Genomic DNA, 20,617 nt, shown 5'->3' with positions numbered 1-20,617 from the left:
ACCAGCTTTTCCATTTTCGAGGGCCTCTAAAATTAACCGTCTTGTGCAGAAGTTGACAAGATAAATTATAATAAAAGATTTTATAACTTTTTTTTTACACGTCCAGTCAGGAAAAGAAATTTACATATTTATATTTATTAAATACATTTTATTCTTCATATGCTCCAGAGCGGAGGCGCGGTGGCTGAGCGGTAAAGCGCTTTGCTTCCGAACTGGGGTCCGGGTTTCGAATCCTGGTGAAGACTGGGGTCCACTCAGCTCTAATGGGCACCTGACATTAGTTGGCGGTTGGTCGTTGTGCTAGCCACATGAAACCCTCGTTAGCCGTAGGCCACAGAAACAGATGACATTTACATCATCTGGCCAATAAGACCACAAGGTCTGAAAGGAGAACTGTACTTTTTTACCTTCGACAACAGATGACTACACCGGATATTGGGGAATTAGGTGCCTGAAAAGATACCTACAATCAACTTGTGGGAAAGAACCAAGCGACCACCCACAGCCAAAGATATTAAAAAAGCGGAAGTGGAGCTGGATAGGACACAGCCTTGAGAAAACCAAGTCCCAATGTTGCAAATCAGGCACTCTATTAGAATCCGAAAGGAAAAATGGGCAGACCCAAGAAGTCGGTCATCGGTGAAGATGAGGATACTGGAATGGCGCGGAAACAGATGAAGAAAGCTACTCAGAACCGTGTTAAGTGGAGAGGTGTGGTTGCGGCCCTGGGGGTCTACAGGAATTAGTCATTAAGTCAGTCACAATAATTACCAAAAGTTTTGATCTTGCACGTGAATACGAAAAAGCGTTGACCATCACAAGAATAAACTATACATACAGAAGAAGTATTTTAACGCAACTGTACACAAAGTAACTAATAAAACAACAAAACAAATCAAGATAATGAGTTTGTGTTCCACAGTAAACACGTAGGCAGTACCCGTAGGCCACGTTTTAAACACAATATTCATATGACAAATACCAAAACATTGCCAATAATTTGTAATATGTAAAATAAACATTTATTTCTTCATTATAGGAGAGAAAGAAAAACGCTGTACTGTAACAAAAGGGTTTGGGTCGCTTATATATATATATATATATATATATATATATATATATAAACGCTAGTTAAGTTCCCCCAGACCTTTTGATTTAGAAGACAAAATTTAATAAAATACTTTGAAAGACACGATAAAGGCCCATTCCTCGTCCCATATGCTAGGACAAATTTGTACAAATACTCCTTCTTCCCTAGTGCTATTAGAGCATGGAATGGGTTGCCTGAGCTAGCCTGGAAAACCAGTGACTTGGCAGAATTTAAGTCATTGGTTAATATGCATGACTAAATGCATGACGCGTAGGACGTAATCATCTTCTTTTTTGAAGTAACGTCTGTATTATATAAGATACCATAAGACAGATCATGTCTATGGCCAGCGTTTAAAGGTGGCATCATGTGGGTTTTACCAGTTTTACCTCCTTAACGTCTTAAGAGTTGGCTGGACCCAGGGACGTCAGTAGATCCCGAAATTCAAAATGCCAGTCTTCACCGAATTTCGTATCCGAGACCCCCCTCGGCGCTTTACCATTCAGCCACCACGCAGTAAGGTTTTCCTATTTGTCTGTGCGTTTTCGTTGTCAGTATAAAATTTAAAATACTGTCTTTCAATCACTGAAATGTTATTTGACCCACAAGGAAAAACTTTTTTTTTTTTTTTTTTTTTTAAATCATTCTAACCTATTTCTATTTTTAGCGCATATAAAAACAGAAGTGAAACGTCAGGCCGGAAATTATCCCTAAAAAGAGGTCCTGAACGCGATACAGGATACAATTACTTGGAGATGGGGGGAAAAGGGGGGGGGGAGTTAGCCAACGTTATTCAATACGGCTAAGTGTGTGGTCGTAGAAATATAACAACACCAATGACCTTATGACCTCAGGCTACACTCTAGATCTAGTCACTCCAGCCGTGACCTCCGTGTCGAAGGTGCCACTCCAGCTGTGTCTTTTCCTCTCTCCTTCCCGTTCGTTTGCAATTTTCCGAAAACAATTGTCCCGCCTCTGACACCAAAACAACTCTCCAGAAAGATCTAAAAACGATAACAGTCACGTACTGAATCTGGACACAGATACACTGGGACCCACGACCGCAGAGTTTCTCACAGATACACTGCGACCCACGACCGTAGAGGTGATCACAGATACACTGGGACCCACGACCGCAGAGGTTCTCACAGATACACTGCGACCCACGACCGTAGAGGTGATCACAGATACACTGGGACCCACGAGCACAGAGGTTCTCATAGATACACTGGGACCCACGACCGCAGAGTTTCGCAAAAAGTCGTTTTTTTTCTTCAATTTTGGACGTTCGTCCAGAAATGAAGATTGTTACACCCCATCTCAAACCTCCAACAGGAAAGTACGAGATGACGGCGTGTAGGATATGAGCTTGGGACAATCACCACAACAGCCCGAAGCATACTACTTGACCAGACAGCCACTGGCAACCATTTAGGTTAAAAAAAAAAGCAAGGAAATATATTTAAAAAAATGTTCATAAACATAATGTAAATAAGGGAAAGTGACGCTAAATTACTACAATTTCTCTAAATACTGTAAGATTTATTTCTACGTTTCTATATAAAACAAATTTCTTTGATTAAATAGATGAATTATGTCTTTCATATATCAAGGTTACTTGGCCTCTCGACCACGCTTCCCACTGATTACCACTAATTTATTAACTAATTTTTTTGTTGTTGTTTTTTAAAAATATTGATTCATGTATTGCCATCGACAATGAATAATGGTGTAAAGTTTCAACATGATCCGAGAATGGAAAGTGGCAGAGAAAAAAAAAACGTGAAAGAGAATCCTGCCAGGCAGGCGGAGAGAGTTAAGCGGAGTGAGTTAAGTGGAGAGAGTTAAACATATCGAGCTTTGTGAAAATATTTCGTCCGTTGATTCATTTAACTAGCTCACTCCGGCACTTTTCCGGAAGTAAGTTTTTTGCAACCATGGCAAACATATCAACAAGCAATGGAAAAAAATCCACTCTCGAAAATACTTGTTCAAATCTGTAAAATATGCTCCATAGTTACTTTTAGGAAAACTCGTTGAAAGACAGTCAAGACATGTATTCAATTAATACGCAACATACTTTGTTTTTTAAAAGATTTTGCGCTTTTCTTTTTTCGGAAATTCAGAAACGCCAGGGGGATGACATTGTTTTTTTTTTTTGTTTTTTTTCGGAAATTCTCGGACGCCAGAGTGTGACAGTGGGCTTTTCCCGGAAATTCCCGGACGCCAGGGTGGAGGATGACATTGAGCTTTTTTTTTTCCCCAACTCAAGACCATCGGGACGATAGTATGAGGCGCATGCTGCTCGACCAAACAGTCTCCAATAAATGGATTAGTATCAATGTCTTAGTGACATAACTGATTGACAACATAAGCGGGGCAACTCCTATAAAAGTCCAACTGTATTTTTTATATATTTTTTTTTATTAATTGCCCTCTAAGATTAATCAATGATCTAGAACTATCTTTTGTGTTTCATTGTTGTTTTGTTTGTTTTACATGTTTCGGGGTGTTCCTTCAGGATTGAAGATTATTACATCCTAGCAACCCCCCCCCCCCCATTTTGCAGAATAGCAGTGTGTGTGTGTGGGGGGGGGGTAGTAACTGGCAGGGTTCGAACCGAGACACTCGAGGCGACAGTCCAGAGCGCATACCACACACACACAGGCAGCCATGAAATGCAATGATTTGTGTAGCAAAATGAAAGTATTGCAGACACCTTACATTTGGTGACATGGTATGTATATCTCCACCAGTCATTAAGAAATACCCATATTTCTAAACGAGCTATCATTTCCCAAAGTGTGAGAGCCCCTGACCTATCTACCTCCTCCCACACGGCCGTCAACATGACCTATATATTAAGTCAAAGCACAGGCTTGTTACAAACTGGGACAATCCTCCCCACAAACAGAACGCTCCTTCCGCATAAACACAAACAGAACGCCCCCCCCCCCTCCCCGCCGCCTCTGGCCCATCTCACTTTTGTTTAACGCCCCCCCCCCCAACCCACTACTTTTTTTTTCAATTCTTTCCCCATAGCGCTTTCTTTTGTTTTGGTGCTTATCCCCCTTTCTCTTAGCATAGTGTGTGTGTGTGTGTGACGAATCGGTGATGTGTGTGAGTTTACGTTAACCAAAATGATCCACGATTCGACATGCGAACACACACACAGACGTATAGTATCCGCATGCTACTATAAGACTAACTCCATTCATTGTAACCCGTTGGACTTCTTATAATCTGTATGTGCAAATCATCAACACCAGGTTGGTGGAGAAGACAAAAGACTACACGAAGAGTCCTGGGTTCAAATCGATAACAGAAATTTTGTTAGTCCAATTCTTCAAGAACCTAAGTCCCCACAGAACAGGAGCATACTGCGTTGTTATAATAAGCTTTGAGACACCACGGTTGGGCGCCCTGATGATACTGGAGTGTTGAAAAATAGAGAAATAAAAATAGGGTAATGACTTCCATACAGGATCGAGGGGGGGGGGCGACATGAACTGAACATGCAACGGATTAAGAATTAGCACCTGAACTAAAATAAGCTCTCAGAGAAGTAATTAGTGTGACGGTCTTAAAACAGGACCACAGTCCCTCGACAAGGCAATACTTCTTCAATGAGACAACACTTCTTCAATGAGGCAACACTTCTTCAATGAGGCAACACTTCTTCAATGAGGCAACACTTTTTCAATGTGACAACACTTCTTGGATGTGGCAATACTTCTTCAATGAGACAACACTTCTTCAATGAGGCAACACTTCTACAATGAGGCAACACTTTTTCAATGTGACAACACTTCTTGGATGTGGCAATACTTCTTCAATGAGACAACACTTCTTCAATGAGACAACACTTCTTCAATGAGACAACACTTCTTCAATGAGGCAACATTCCTTCAATGAGACAACACTTCTTCAATGAGACAACACTTCTTCGATCAGGCAACACTTCTTCAATGAGACAACACTTCTTCAATGAGACAATACTTCTTCAATGAGGCAACACTTCTTCAATGAGGCAACATTCCTTCAATGAGACAACACTTCTTCGATCAGGCAACACTTCTTCAATGAGGCAACACTTCTTCAATGTGACAACACTTCTTCAATGAGACAACACTTCTTCAATGTGACAACACTTCTTCAATGAGGCAACATGTCTTGGAAGGTGTGACCTCTTCTCTCTCTTTCACTGTTTTTTTTTTTGCAATTCTTCTCCACATCCTCTTCCCATCGTTCTATCCTGTGCATAGAGACACATCTCAACAAGTGACACACATTCCTCTGTCAGCGGCAGACGAAACAAGAGACGAGATCTCTGGACACGCTCCACGGCTCCTGGAACATACGTGGCACACTTGTCTGTCTGCTACACGAATACATATTTTGTTATTTAGATTATTTCGTTGGCTCGCCCCCCCCCCAAATCACCTTTCACCAGACTAGCACCGACAGTTTAAAAAAAAAATGCCTGGAATTAGGTCAAGGAATATTTTTACAACATTTTATTTTCACCCGCCACCGGAAGTTAAGTTATAAAACTATTTATTACATATGCAAATCTTTTCAAATCATGTATTGAATAGTTACGCCAAAAGGAAGCCCATGGCGCAAAAGGAATACTGTCCTTCCGCCCTTTCAAACCCCATCCACATAACAGAAAAATATCGAAAGACTCGAGGTACGCTCAATCCATAACATAATGAATCGATAAAAGCATAGAATCAGCCAAGAGCAGCGCTGGCAGAAGAAAAGCGTCAGAGAAAAAAAAGCAGCTAGCTCCAGCTGGAAAAACCTGCTCAACCGAACATTTCGGGCTCACATAGGTCTCACCAGCCACATGAGGAGGCATAAAACCCCAGTGCAAAGCCCTCAGACCCCTGGATGACAAAAGTGGTCTTCATCGAACCACGATGGACGAACTATATACATATATGACTAGATTTACACACAGATACGCGCAGAAAGTAATTAGGAACATTTTTAATTATTAAGAGCAGAAAATTTTAACTTAAAAATTGCATCAAAATATGTTGCGCTTATTTTTTTTAGAAAGAATGGCTATTTCGCTAATTGGGTGGTCGAGTGAGAAGAGCGTAGGATTGCTGATATTATGACACGATGTTATTATTCAATTTGCCTTTCTAAATGGCATTTTTTCCCCTTAGTATAACGGATGTCTAGCCAGATAATACGTTCAGTCACACAATCGCCACTGTTAAACTTATGTTAAACTTATGTTAAACTCATGTTAAATTCATGTTAAACCTATGTTAAACTCATGTTTAACTTATGTTAAACTTATGTTAAACTCATGTTAAACTTATGTTAAACTCATGTTAAACTTATGTCAAACTTATGTTAAACTTGTGTTAAACTTATGTTAAACTTATGTTAAACTCATTTATAATGTTTAACTGCTGAGGCATGCAAAACGTGTAATAATCTTCGGAAAAAACGTTTCTATTACGTGTGCCTATCCCCAATCGTGTGTTGTGTTGAAACTACAGGTCGGCTCCCATTAATCTCGACTATTCCCCCAACACTCTTATTCTATATCCAATTTGTTCTAAATTTGTTTATTTAGTTATAATGTAGTGCCAAGGTGTAAACCAGTTAAAACCAGTTATCTAAGACGTCTCCACTTTTAGATGATTTATTATTTTTATGTCGGTTTTTTTTTTTTTTTTTTACAATGAAATTGTGTGAATAATTCTTTACATCATAAACCAAAAATTTTACTTAAACGTATTCTATTTAGCAATGGGACGCAGAAATTCTTATAATTGAATAATGCCGCTATGAAATCTATAAAAAAAAAAAAAAAAAAAAAAAAAAAAGCCCACAAAAGAGGCAAGATGGCCCATAAAAGAGGCATATAAAGCCCAAAAAAGAGGCAAAGAAAAGAGGCATAAAGCCCAAGGATTCCTATGATGATAAAGCTAAAACTGAATAGCGCAAATTCTGAGGTTTCCTTTAAAAAAAAAAAAAAAATAAATAAGAGAGATTGAGGAAAAAATGTCGTCATAATTGCATTACATTAAAATCATCATTGAAAAAGGGGTGGATACTTTGAGCCTTCCAGCGCATAAGAAATGAGAGCAATAAAGATAAGAAGAAACAAAATGGACCACAGGCAAGCCCCATGCCTTCAAACTTGTTGTTTTTCCTGGCCACCTTTTTTTTTTTTATTATTATTTCTTATCGTCTGCGACACGTCTGTAGTGCTCTCCGCCATTTTGTCATCGAGATTATGTTTCGGCAGAAGATTAGACAAGTTGACAAAAGTGAATTGTTTCACTAATCGCAGTAGACTTGTTCAGAGTAAGACATAACGGGGCGGGGGGCGGGGAGGCATTCGAGTCAAAGGAAATAAATGTCAGCGGAAAACAAGTTCCCTGACCTCCTTTGGGATGGAAGACCACACTCGAGTCTCCAGTGATGGTGTTAACTCTTGTTTAATATGATGGTACCAAACTCTTGTATAATGTTAGTGGTCCCTTTAATCTGCGAGTGTAAGGGGAAAGGGGGGGGGAGGCTGCCCTCTCAACGTCAAACACTTAAGACTTATAGAGAATTTATCATATCCATCCCAGTGGCGCTACAGCCCATGAGGAGGGGGGGCTATTGCCTGTCTCAACACATCCCTCCATTCAGACCCTTCCTGGGCCCTTCGTCTCCACGCCCTAACCCCAATCTGTTGTAGCTCTGCCTCCACATCATCAATCCATCGCATTCGGGGTCTGCCTTAAGGTCGCCTGCCTTTTGGTTTTAGCCTGAATACAATTTTCGCTCCACTGCTCTATGACATTCTTTCAAGGTGACCTGTCCAGCAAAGCCTGTTCTTTTTCTTTTTATTTTTGTCACTATCGGTGTGTCTTCAAACAACTGATATACCTCATGGAGAGTGCGCGTTCCCCACCCCGCTCCATCATATATAGCACCATAGATTTTCCTGCTAACTATTGTAAGGAAACGCAAGCTTAAAAATATATGGCCATATTACGAAATCCACGGGGCTCGCAAAGACCTTCCTTCAGGGAACTGTACCAGGAAAAGAAGAAGAGGCAGACAGAGAAAGCGATGGGAGGATAACATAAAAGAATGGACGTGCGTACCATTGGTAGAAGTTTTAAACAAGGCAAAAGAAAGGGAGGAATGGAGAAAGACGGTAGACGAATCTTGCATGGTGCCCCAACGTCCAAAAGACTAAGTGATAGGTAAAGGTAAAGATTTTCCTGAGAATTGTCCGTTTCCAGGTATGTAATAGATTTTCGGTTGTCTTGGTCAGTGTCCAGGTTTTACTTAAGATAAGACAATATGACATCAGATAATTTTATTGGTCCAATTAAATGGTCTTTGGTTTCGACTACAATTGACCACCTCAGCGTAACTACTGTAACAATAACAATATAGATGCAAATACGAATAACATTCACACACAAAACCTATACACACACACTTGCATACACTGCTTGAATATATCAAATCACCATTATACATTCACAGTGTATATTCATGGCAAGTTGACAACTGGTTTACAAATGTGATAGGACCGTAGCGTACTTTGTATGCTATAAGCATGAAAGTTGCGATAAACAAAAACTATTCATTAACAAGGTTACAAAGAACAGTTTGTGTGGAAACACAAACTCAAAATCGGCCCCCGAAGTGGTCTACCCAGGCAGGTAATAGGGCAGGTTTCAATATTTTCAGAAAGAATATCAGAATGAAATTCTATCAAAGGCCAATGACAGAGAAGAATGGAGAAATAAGGTTGACAAATCTTGTGTGGTGCCCCAACGGTCCAGCAGACGTAAGTGAATGTAAAATTAGATGTGAACCTGGCCTAACTGATGTCTTATAATCTGATTGTTTTGTAAAGGGCCAATCTCTTATTCAAAGCCTCAAGTAAAAAAAAAAAACATTTCCGTAAAAAAAAATAAAAAAAATAAACTCCTTTAGTTAAGAGTTCCATGGCATGTCTGTGGCTCCGCAGTTCATGCAATAATATTAAAAACTTCTTACTAATTCTTGTTTAAAATTAAGAACCACTTATATGCGTGCTAAATAATTTTTTTCTCTTTAAAAATGTTTTTTTTCTAAATATAGTAGTTAGAATGACAGACCTTACGTAACTTCAAAATACAATTGTAAAAAAATATATTTTTTAGACAAAAAATCTAAAAAATAGCGTCTTTTCCCCTTTCGGGAGCGCTAAAAATATGTTCAATCCCACAGGTTTATTTTTGTAAGTCTAGATCTGTGTTAAACAAAAAAAAAATTACATGATTGATTGAAATTAATTGATGCAATTTCACTCAATATAATTTTTTTTTAATTAAAAAAAAATATATTGCTCTTATAGCTAAGCCGGTACTAACAAAGTTTTTATTTTTTTATCGACAGGTAACTAGCATAAGACAATTTTTGAAACAGATGACAGTACATTTATAGTTTATTTTGTCTAGAGCAGCCAGCATGGGGAAACCCAACGAGGATGAAACGAGGTCTATAACGTTGTGTGAACTTTGAACTTTCCTTGGCAGACGACGGTAATGACGTTTTAATGACAATTTTTGTTTCCACGATGTATTCCCGCCAAAAAACGTCGTTAAACGTGCATTGAAGTTGCTGGTGCGAGATTTATCGGAACAGGCAGACGATTATGTCAGAAGAGAAACATCTGATGTGAGGAAACTGATGGAATTGTTTTCTTATTTGTTGTACAAGGTCAAGCGTGTAAATTTTTCATTCAACAAACGCAGAAGCACAGAGAGGAAGGGAGGACTTGGTCTCGGTAGATCTGTAATCAAACTAGTTCACACAACTGACAAAGTCTTAACAAGAATCTATCGTTCGAAACTAAAGCGGCTAGACTGTCACATGGTATAGGAAACACACACTATTATACTCATATTAAACAACCACCATGACAACCAGCAAAGCAGAGATTCTTTCTTGGCTCTGGTTGAAGCGTCACACAACTGACAAAGTCTAACAATAATCTATCGTTCGAAACTAAAGCGCTAGACCATCACACAATGAATGGTATAGGAAATACCTACTATTATACTAATAAGACTAAGACGGCTTTAATGATCCTTACGGAAATGTGTTGTGATTACAAGGACTCCTTTTCTCATATAAAGACAACACAACAGAAACATTCACATAAATAGAACAGACACAACATAGAAGAGTTCATTCAGCGACTACACACAGGCATCTTGGTCCTTTTCATGTTTCTTGATAAGCGAGTGGCGTTGATATAGTCTGACCGAATAAACAACCACCCTGACAACCAGCAAAGCAGAGATTCTTTCTTGGCTCTGGTTGAAGCGTCACACAACGATTTTAATTGTTAATTTATTATATATTGTTCCTTCCGCCATAAACCCACAGAGCGAAAAACAAAATATGACAATGCTTTAATGTGGTTTCATTATTATAATTCCCCTGCATTAGTTATATCAACGTCGTACACGTAATAAATCCCAGAGGCGTAGCAATGGTGGGGGGGGGGGGGGGGAGGGAGGGGAAAATTTTAAAATCCCCCTGGCCACCGCTATTAATATTATGCAAAATGCAGAAGCATCCAAAGAGGTCACCCCCCCGGGCCCCCCGAGTGATGGCAAATTCCTAGCTATGCCACTGCCCAAAACACTTCTTCAAAGTCAAATTGTTATAATAGACTGAGAATATTGAAGGTTTTTAACTGATAAATTTCTTGTTCTTTTTAATCAGCATCTGTTGTAATGAAAATTTATTGGCGTCTATGTCTATCTAGAATCTATGCTGTTGTGGAACTTGATGGTGTTTATAAATAGATTTTGAGTGCTAAGTCTTAATAGTGTGTCGCGTATCTGAATGGTGTGTCGCGTAACTTAATGGTGTGTACGAAAGTCTATGGTGTCGACAAGGGTTCCCAACTTTTTTCGATTTGGGGGCCACATATTTCTGATATATGTGTCGCGAGCCACATCACGGAAAAAAAAATTTGTTGAAGCCTATAGAAACGATTATCAAAGGCTTCAGTGGTTACAGTGAAAAAGGGGAAGGGTGGCCAGTGCCAAGTCACGTGCCAGATATAGTCCGGGGAACGTAGTTTTGACATCCCTGATCTATGATGACCATTAATGCAAAGCGCTTAACTAGTATTGGGGTGCGCGGCTCACAGGCCAAAACCGCTACGGCTAAACTGCCTAACAAGGGGGCTCGAGTTTGAATCCCGACACGAGCATAGTTGTGTTCACTGAGCGCCTAACCCTAAAGTCAGAACGGAAGCCTTCTCTCAGATACCCAGTGGCGTAGCTAGGGGGGGGGAGGGGAGAATTTGAAAATCCCGCGGGCCCCCATTTGAGGGGGGGCTCCCTAATGAATGTTTTTTACCATTTAAAATTAAATATTACGCAAAACGCAGGGACCCCCAAAAGAGGTCAAGCCCCCCCCCTCAGGGCCCCCAAACGATAGAAAATTCCTAGCTACGCCCCTGCAGATATCCCCTCTCCCCACTTGCCAACAAAAGGGATTGGACCATGATGCTGTAAGCATGAAAGATGCGCTAGATGAAAACATTGTTAAAGGAACGAATGAGCATTCATTCTCTGGCGCTGTCAGGGTCGAGTTTCGTTATTATTATTATTATTATCATCATTGTACAATTAATGGTAAAAGAATCGATGGCTTGTAGACCAGTAAAGCAGTCTAGTACTCTTCATGAAGCAAGATGTAGTTCAAGATAGATGCCAATACTGAACTCCATTAGCTCATTTTTAAATGTGAATTCTAATTTTAGTAAGAAAATAACTTCCTGCTATTTATAATTTTAAACTAATTAAAATGCAAATAATACTAATGATAATAATAAAATAATAATTTGTCTTTGTGTTGGAAGATTAAGGACTATTACGGATTTCTTAGTGACTAAAAACTACATTTTTTGTCATATTGAAGATAAAAAATATGTGTACCTTTTAATGTGTGTGTGTGTGTGTGTGTGTGTGTGTGTGTGTTATTACTACTGCTTAATCATCAAATAACTGGGAAACAAAATTTGAATAAAATTATATTTCCGACAGTGAGCACTTGAGCTGGGAGATGAAAACGTTTGAAGTTTTAGGCTACCCACGTCCAACAAAAGTGTTGAGGAGTGCTCCTTGCTCACCTGGCTGTACAGAGGGAGGGGGAGGGGGGGGGGGGTAAGTAGCCACTTGTCCGACACGTCACGTGTTCAACTAATTGCTAACGTATGTTCTCTTGTTGAGCACACGTGGAAGCCATTCACACCTCTCAGGCCGGGGAACATTGTCACAAAATGAGCGCCACTGGGAGTTGAAATACCCTCACACCTAATAATCAAAGACTGCCCCCCCCCCCCCACCAAACAGTAGCATAGCTAGGGTGGGGGGGGGGAGAAAAGGGTCAAAATTTGAAAATGCCCCAGGGCCCCCACTTGAGGGGGTCCCCAAATGAGTGTCTGAAATTTGTTTTTACATTAAATATTATGCTATTATCTCATTGTGAAGAAACAAGTTCCTTTACCTTTAAAGTGCCTTTTTATTGTGAAGCATTTCAACATAACATATATACACGGCAGACGTTATATACAGATACCCAACTTTACTCGCTGACTTCCTCTCTTCTTGTTTACACACTCGTCACTTGCCGCAAGTCCCCCTAACTCTCCGATTCCCAAAACTTGACCGTGTGTCACGGTTGACCACACGAAACCGTGTCACCACACTCATGTTATGAAGTCAAATCTCAAAATGCAGGGACCCCTGAAGAGGTCAAGCTCCCCGGGCCCCCAAATTCATTGCTACGCCACTGACTCCCCCCCCCTACATCTTTGTAGCACCCTTGCCCACCTCGAAGATATTAAACAGTCCATCAAAATACCACAACCGTGTTTTCCCTAGAACTAAAGGCGCTAATATAATTTCGATTATTTTGATTTGACATGTTTCCAATGTTCGTTCAGATTGGAAGATTATTTCATCCTAGTCGAAACTTCCAGCAGGACGACGGGGTTTGGGGGCAGATAGGATTCGAACCCGGGACCATCGAGACAACGCACAACACGCGATCAAGTAGCTATCTAAACATATTTTTGGAATCGATTACCACTGTATTCTATTGTAATCGTTAGACACTATGTCAAAGCAGATATCGTCCTAATTACGGGACTATGAAATGAAGATACAAATACATACAAGAAATAAAATCAATAATCATCAGAAACAAGTACTGCAAAATGTCACCTAAAACAACAGTTTTAGTTGTTGCAAAATATGTAGGTCAACATTGGGACTTCTAAGAAACAAGTACAGGTCTAAGTCGCACCTAAGAGATCTAGTTCCTGTATCGATCTACTGAAACTCAATGGTTTAACCGAGACCAGTCGCTACAGAAGGCCTGAACACTGACCTGCAACGTCACAACCTGTGGGCAGTTTAGACCAATAGCTGGGTGCCACGTCGTACAGACCGCTTCCATTCTTGGATCAAGCGGAAACGTTGGTTAAATATTCATTGTCGAAGACAATCCAAAAATCCACCAAAACAAAATTAACAAATTAGTTAATTAATTGGCAATAATTAATTTATTTCGTTTTATATAGGAAATGAAGATAAATCTTGCAGTATTGAGTGATGTGTCAGCAATTGTGCGGTTCTTTTCTGTTTATACTTTTATTTAAAAAAAAATAATTTTAATTTGCCTAATCAAATGCTGTAAATATTCTTAATTAAAAGTTCATGAAAGAAGGATTTCAAGATTTTGATGCACACACATACAAGGTGTGTGTGTGGACTGTGGATAAGCTGTGTGGGGCTATATCTCAGCACAGCTTTACTCAACAGGTTGATAATCAGGGGCGGACTGGGTATCGAAATCGTCCCGGGCATTTCTATACCATCCGTCCCATAATTTGAATGTTATATATTGGACAACCAATTCTAGGTCTACCTGTTCTCAAAATAATTACAAGTTTGATAATTTTTCGATAGCTGTGTACACATGCATACAGTGGACACTATATCCTTATAAGGAATATAGGCCTTTTACTTTTTAATCACTACGTATGTAGGCCCTATAAGGATAACGCCTACTAGATCTAGTAGCACTGCCTACGGGTGTAGGCTATTTCATTATTACGGAAAATGTGTTGGATTAAATGAGTAGCCTATAAGATTTTTTACAATACGTCGCCCAGAGGGCCCCCTATTATAAGAGAATACTGTAAAACCTTTAACAATTTGATACGTGCCGTAGTGGCATCCGTGCCGCCCTTATCTTATAAAATACAGACGTGACTTCAAAAAGAAGATGATTAGACTATTAGTTTTGTGTGGTCAGTCTGTCCGTCCGTCCGTCCCGTTAAGATCTCGTAAACTAGAAAAGATAGTGAAAATCCGACATCATAGTATTTTAGACCATACGAAGTTCTGATGCAACGGCTACTGTGGATTATATTGGTATATAACGTATGTATATTTATGCATGAGATGAACACGTGTTCATTGATTCGACAATGTTGTCCAAAGAATTCTACGGTTAGCGCCGTGTAATTATAGCTTAACCTTTGACCTGCCATGCTCAGTGTAGTCAACACGAGTCTATTGTGTTTTTTTTAATGTTTAGCCTGCACGAGGAATGACGAGTCATGCTAATAAGGGAAGCATGTCAGCAGACGACAGACGCTTTGATCTAGAATGTGGTGAATGTATATCAATCTAGCATCGAGCGAGATGCAGATATTCTGATCATGCACCGAAACAGACAGGTGAACACCTGGAAGGGATAAGCACGAGCTGACCTTGAAATGTGGAGCGAGGTCAGGCTCGCGATCATTCTGGGAATTACGCTTTCATTAGCAATGACCTTTCAACTTTGTCAAGGATACGATGTTCCATTTGTAGTGATGGGAAAAAAAGTATTAATGAAAGAAGGGGTGGAGAGAAAGAACATGAAAATGACTGACTGGCGGACTCTTAATGAGTTTTAACAGAAATGTCAGTCACACTTATTGAGCTTTAACAGAGAGTCGGACACACTTGATGCGTTGTAACGGAAGAGTCAGACGACACACTTGATGATTTGTAACAGAATAGTCAGACACACTTGAAGTGTTTTAACAGAAGAGTTAGACACACTTGATGTGTTTTAACAGAAGTCAGACACACTTGAAGCGTTATAACAGAATAGTCAGACACACTTGATGCGTTTTAACAGATGAGTCAGATACATAATGAGTTTTAACAGAAGAGTCAGAAACTTGATGCGTTTTATAGAAGTGTCAGACACACTTGGTGCGTTTTATAGAAGTGTCAGACAAACAGTTAATGAGTTTTAAGAGAAGATACGCTCTGTTGATTCATGAAAAAGAAGAAACATAAAAGACACGGAGTTAAATGAAGTCAATATTTGAATATGCAGAACTATACTATTGTTATAACTCTGCCATGCGCACCGCCATCCAGGCTAGTGCTAGAAGGTGCGCACTGTGATAGACTAGACCTAAAAGGATGTCAACATTAGAAAGGAGAACGATTTCCACCCAAGTAGAGAGCCAATATGGAGAGATTGTGCCTAAGATGGATGTTGTTTTGTGTACAATGATGTCATGTAAATAAACGCCTATGTCTCGTTGAGTTGCCTCACTTAAGTTATTACACTATTTTAACAAATTAACTACAGCAATAATATACAACTTTTAGTTAACATACACCACGTGACCCTGAGTAATACTGTAGTAGAATTGCAAGTGCATTATTTATTAAAATGTGGAATACAGCCTTACAGCGACCTGTCTACAAAAAGGTAATATTTAATACATTTCCTGTGAGATTATTTATGAGTGTACAGACCAGGCTCATACAGGTGTACAGATAAACTGAAGTCGTTCCCCCTCTAAAATTTGTTACGATCTCAAGGGGCAATGACACAATTTCATTTGCCTCCAGGGCAACATGTTCGAGGAGGCATGTCACATACGAGGGGCAACTGAACGGGACCCTTTGAAGTTGTCCTATACGACCTGTATGACATCCCGAGTTTAATCCACACTATGACATCAGGGACAACTTCGCGTATTTAGCTATAACAGCTTTATTGTTTGGGCCTTCTTCAGAAGCGACTGTAGATCTTATCTTATCTTATATAATACAGACGTTACTTCAAAAAAGAAGATGATTACGTCCTACGCGTCATGCATATTAACCAATGACTTAAACTCTGCCAAGTCACTGGTTTTCCTGGCTAGCTCAGGCAACCCATTCCATGCTCTAATAGCACTAGGGAAGAAGGAGTATTTGTACAAATTTGTCCTAGCATATGGGACGAGGAATGTGCCTTTATCTTTGTGTCTTTCAGAGTATTTTATTAAATTTTGTTTTTGTATTTGGAGATTATGGTTCAGTGTTTTATGTATAATTGCTATGGTCGTCCAAACAAGTAGCCACCCCCCCCCCCTCTCCACGCAGTTGAGTCCCATAAAGTGCCGATACAGTGTGTAATATGTGGGTAGCTCAGGAAAACGCGTGGGTAACACAATGACCGAGGAAGTTGTCGAGTTCTTGTCTTGCAGAACTTCGTGTTCATAAGATGATTTCGTAGACGACTAAGTTCATTTTTTTTTCTTATTCAGTAGAATGCGTTTATTCAATGCCCCCGGTGGAAGGAGAATGTATGACCAGCAGATTCAACTAGGTACACAAACAGGGCCAGCCTTAGCCATATGCAAACTGGGCAGCCGCCTTGGGCCTCCAATCGGTGTTCGCGCAGGACTTTGACAATTGTTTGCGAGTGCACTCGCCTGACAAGGCTTCAAACTAATTGCGTCATTTTATTTTATCGCCTTTTACTGGATTTTTTGTCTTCTATTTCATTTGGGGCCGTAAAATTCACTTCGCCTAGAGCCTCTAATTATCTAAGGCCGGCCCTGTCACAAAGATGCGACCATTTTCTGTAGAAAGGTTCGAATCTTTATCTACAAACGAGAAATTAGTAACGATGCCAATTATGCACTTTGACTGAAAAAAAAGGTATACTATTTAATATTTGTTTCAGAGAGAAGCATTTCGAAATATCAAAATTATTTCATTTTTCACGTGTAGAAAATGTTCATTCAATCTATTAAAATAGTTGGCAACTGACGGAAACAGCCGAACATGAGACGAACACCCATGAAGCTAAAACCTACTAGAAAGTGTCTTCCCGCCGAGACTAAGGCTACTCTTTGATACCCCTACTGACCCTCAGCCTAAGAGAATTACCCGGACATCACCGACTCCACGTGTAATATAGTTCAACAATGAATCACTGCATCTGTTCATAATTAACTAGGATCTAGATCTACTTGTTCATATTTAATTCGACAGCATATTAGTTTTTGTAAGGATTTTAAGTAGCTTAGGAAAATATTTAAGTAATCAGCTGTCTGGGGATGGGTATATTATTATTGAAATATTCACTAATTACAGGCAGAACAAAAATATTCATGTGAAAATAAACCAGCAATTAACAAGTCAGGGAGCAGGTGGTGAGTAGAATGTTTAATTAACAGTGAGAAACGTGTCTCCAATTAACTCATAAATATTTCCCCCCAAAAAAAATAAATAATATATGGGCTTGTGAAAAAAAAATCAGTCTGAGAACCACTGCAATAAAGCAGCCTGGGATAGTTTCAACGCTTCTAAAGCTTTGTGTTAATAAGTGCGTGTGTGTGTTTGTAACAACGTGTCGATGAGATTCGTCGCCTGAAGCATTAAAATAACACTGACACCAGATCTTATCTTATCTTATATAATACAGACGTTACTTCAAAAAAGAAGATGATTACGTCCTACGCGTCATGCATTTAGTCATGCATATTAACCAATGACTTAAATTCTGCCAAGTCACTGGTTTTCCTGGCTAGCTCAGGCAACCCATTCCATGCTCTAATAGCACTAGGGAAGAAGGAGTATTTGTACAAATTTGTCCTAGCATATGGGACGAGGAATGTGCCTTTATCTCTGTGTCTTTCAGAGTATTTTATTAAATTTTGTTTTTGTATTTGAAGATTATGGTTCAGTGTTTTATTAATGATTGCTACTTTACTTTTGAGCCTTCTGTCCTGAAGGCTTTCTAAATTTAGTGATTTTACTAAAGGTGTTACTCTAGTCAAATGTGAATATTCGTTTGTTATGAATCGCACTGCTCTATTTTGTGTCTGTTCTAGTTTCTTAATGTTTTCTTGAGTTGAGGGGTCCCAAACAGAGGATGCATATTCTATTATTGGCCTAACCAAGGTTAAATAACATTTTAGTTTTATGTTCTTATTTGATTTATAGAAATTTCTTTTAATAAATCCTAATGCTTTGTTTGATTTTTTTGTAGTTTCATCAATATGTGGATTCCATGACAGTTTTTCATTTATTATAACACCTAGGTATTTTGCGTTTTTAGTCTGTGTTACTGGTTTGCCATGAATAAGATAAGTGGAATTAATTTGTTTTAGTTTTTTTGTTACTCTTAACAACTGACATTTTTCTGGGTGGAAAGACATGCTCCAATTTGATTCCCATTTCTGTTATTCATCTAATTCTCTTTGTAAAATATCTGTGTCTTGTGTTGTTTTTATTGTTCTATATATTATGCAATCGTCTGCAAATAATCTGACTTTTGTTCCTGAAGTAATGCAATTTGGTAAATCATTTATGTAAATTAAAAATAGTAGAGGACCCAAGACTGTTCCTTGAGGTACACCTGAGTTTACTGTTATCGGTGTTGATTTAGAGCCATTTATTATTACAGTTTGTTCTCTCCCTATCAGAAAGTCTTTAATCCACTGATGCAGTGGACCATTAATGCCGAAATATTTTAATTTTTTAAGCAAACTATGGTGGTGAACTTTGTCAAAAGCCTTAGAAAAATCTAGTAAGATAGCATCTATTTGTTCACTATTATCTAAACCTTTTGAAAAATCATCAATTAGTCCTATTAGTTGTGTTTCACATGATCTATATTTCCTAAAGCCATGTTGGTATGGTGTGAGGACATTATGCTTGTCTAAGTGGTTTATGATGTTGCTACATATTATGTGTTCTAGGATTTTACATGTGATGCTGGTAAGTGATACTGGTCTGTAGTTTCCTGGGTCAGATTTTTCTCCTTTTTTAAATAGGGGGGTGACATTAGCTTCTTTCCAGTCCTTTGGTACTCTGCCCTGGTTAAGTGAAGCCTGAAAGAGTATTTTGAACACTGGGGCTAGCTCATTACTTAGTTCTTTGAGTAATCTAGCTGGAATACAATCAGGTCCAGAAGCTTTATTTGGTTTGGTGTTGGCTAATAGTTTTTGAATTCCATTTTCTTGTACTACTATATCTTCTATGTTGTCTACTTGGTTCAAATTCAGTAATATGTCTTTGTCTCCTGGGGCTGAGAATGCTGATGCAAAGTATTTGTTTAGAATGTTTGCTTTAGTTTCATTATCATTATGTATTATGTTATGTTCATCTTTTATTGGCGCTACGCCTGTTGTTTCCATTTTCTTAGACTTAATGTATGACCATAGGTTTTTGTTGTTGTCTTTAGATATTACATTGTTTATGTATTCACTCTGCAGCTGTCTGCTTACTTTTTGGGTTAAGTGTTTAATTTTTATATACTTTTTGTAAACTCTTTCTGCATTAGTTTCTTTAAATTTTCTATATAGGTTTTCCTTCTGTTTACAAAGCTTCTTTAGTCTATTATTAAACCAGCATTTATTTATTTTGTTTGATGTGTATTTAGTTGGTATTTGATTTTCTATAATGCTTTTAAGATGGTTTTTAATAAAATTCCAGAGGTCATCGACTGGTTGGTTAATGTCTTTTTCTAATAAGAATGTTTGTTGAAAGTTTAATGCAGCTTGGTGTAGTTGTGTTAGGTTACATTTATTCCAGAGTAAGATTTTTCTTTTGGGTTTTGTATTGGCTACTGCTTTTATCTGACTGTGTATTTTTATGATCTCATGGTCTGATAGACCAGGGATAATATCATAATCAACTACTAATCCAGGTCTGTTGGTTAAGAAGAGATCTAATGTGTTGTTTAATCTAGTTGGCTTTTTAATGATTTGATCTAAACTTAGGTTGTGTAAAGTTTCTATGAAAAGCTCATTTATGTCCTTAAGGTTTTGGTGTTTATCTATGGTTAGTGTTTTCCAATTTATATCAGGTAGGTTGAAATCACCCATAATCCAAAAAACTACATTTTTATTTGTCTCTTTAAGTGTCGTAATCTGATTACATAGTTCCTGCATGTATTCTAAACTAGAATTTGGTGGTCTGTAAATGCTGCCTATTATTTGGGATGTTGAGGTGGTATTAATTTTACAAAATGTTGATTCTATATTTTTTGAGTTAGGTAAGGTAATTTCTTCTGCTATAAGAGTGTTTTTTATTGCTAAAAGAACTCCTCCATGATTATCAGCCCTATCTTTTCTAAAAATTTCATAATTACTATTGAAAATTTCTGCATTATAAATTT

At 38.6% G+C, this 20,617-nt stretch overlaps 1 protein-coding gene across 3 annotated transcripts in view; it reads right to left on the bottom strand.

Annotated features, from left to right (window-relative positions):
* The window catches only part of LOC106079144 (collagen alpha-1(I) chain-like), a 154,843-nt gene that overhangs the window by 100,003 nt on the left and 34,223 nt on the right, over positions 1 to 20,617 (bottom strand). The window lies entirely within an intron of this gene.

The sequence above is a fragment of the Biomphalaria glabrata genome, chromosome 16 (assembly GCF_947242115.1).
Source record: "Biomphalaria glabrata chromosome 16, xgBioGlab47.1, whole genome shotgun sequence".
Classification (NCBI taxonomy): domain Eukaryota; kingdom Metazoa; phylum Mollusca; class Gastropoda; family Planorbidae; genus Biomphalaria; species Biomphalaria glabrata.
The sequence above is the reverse complement of the archived record's forward strand: the minus strand, read 5'-3'. Positions and strand labels throughout refer to the sequence as shown.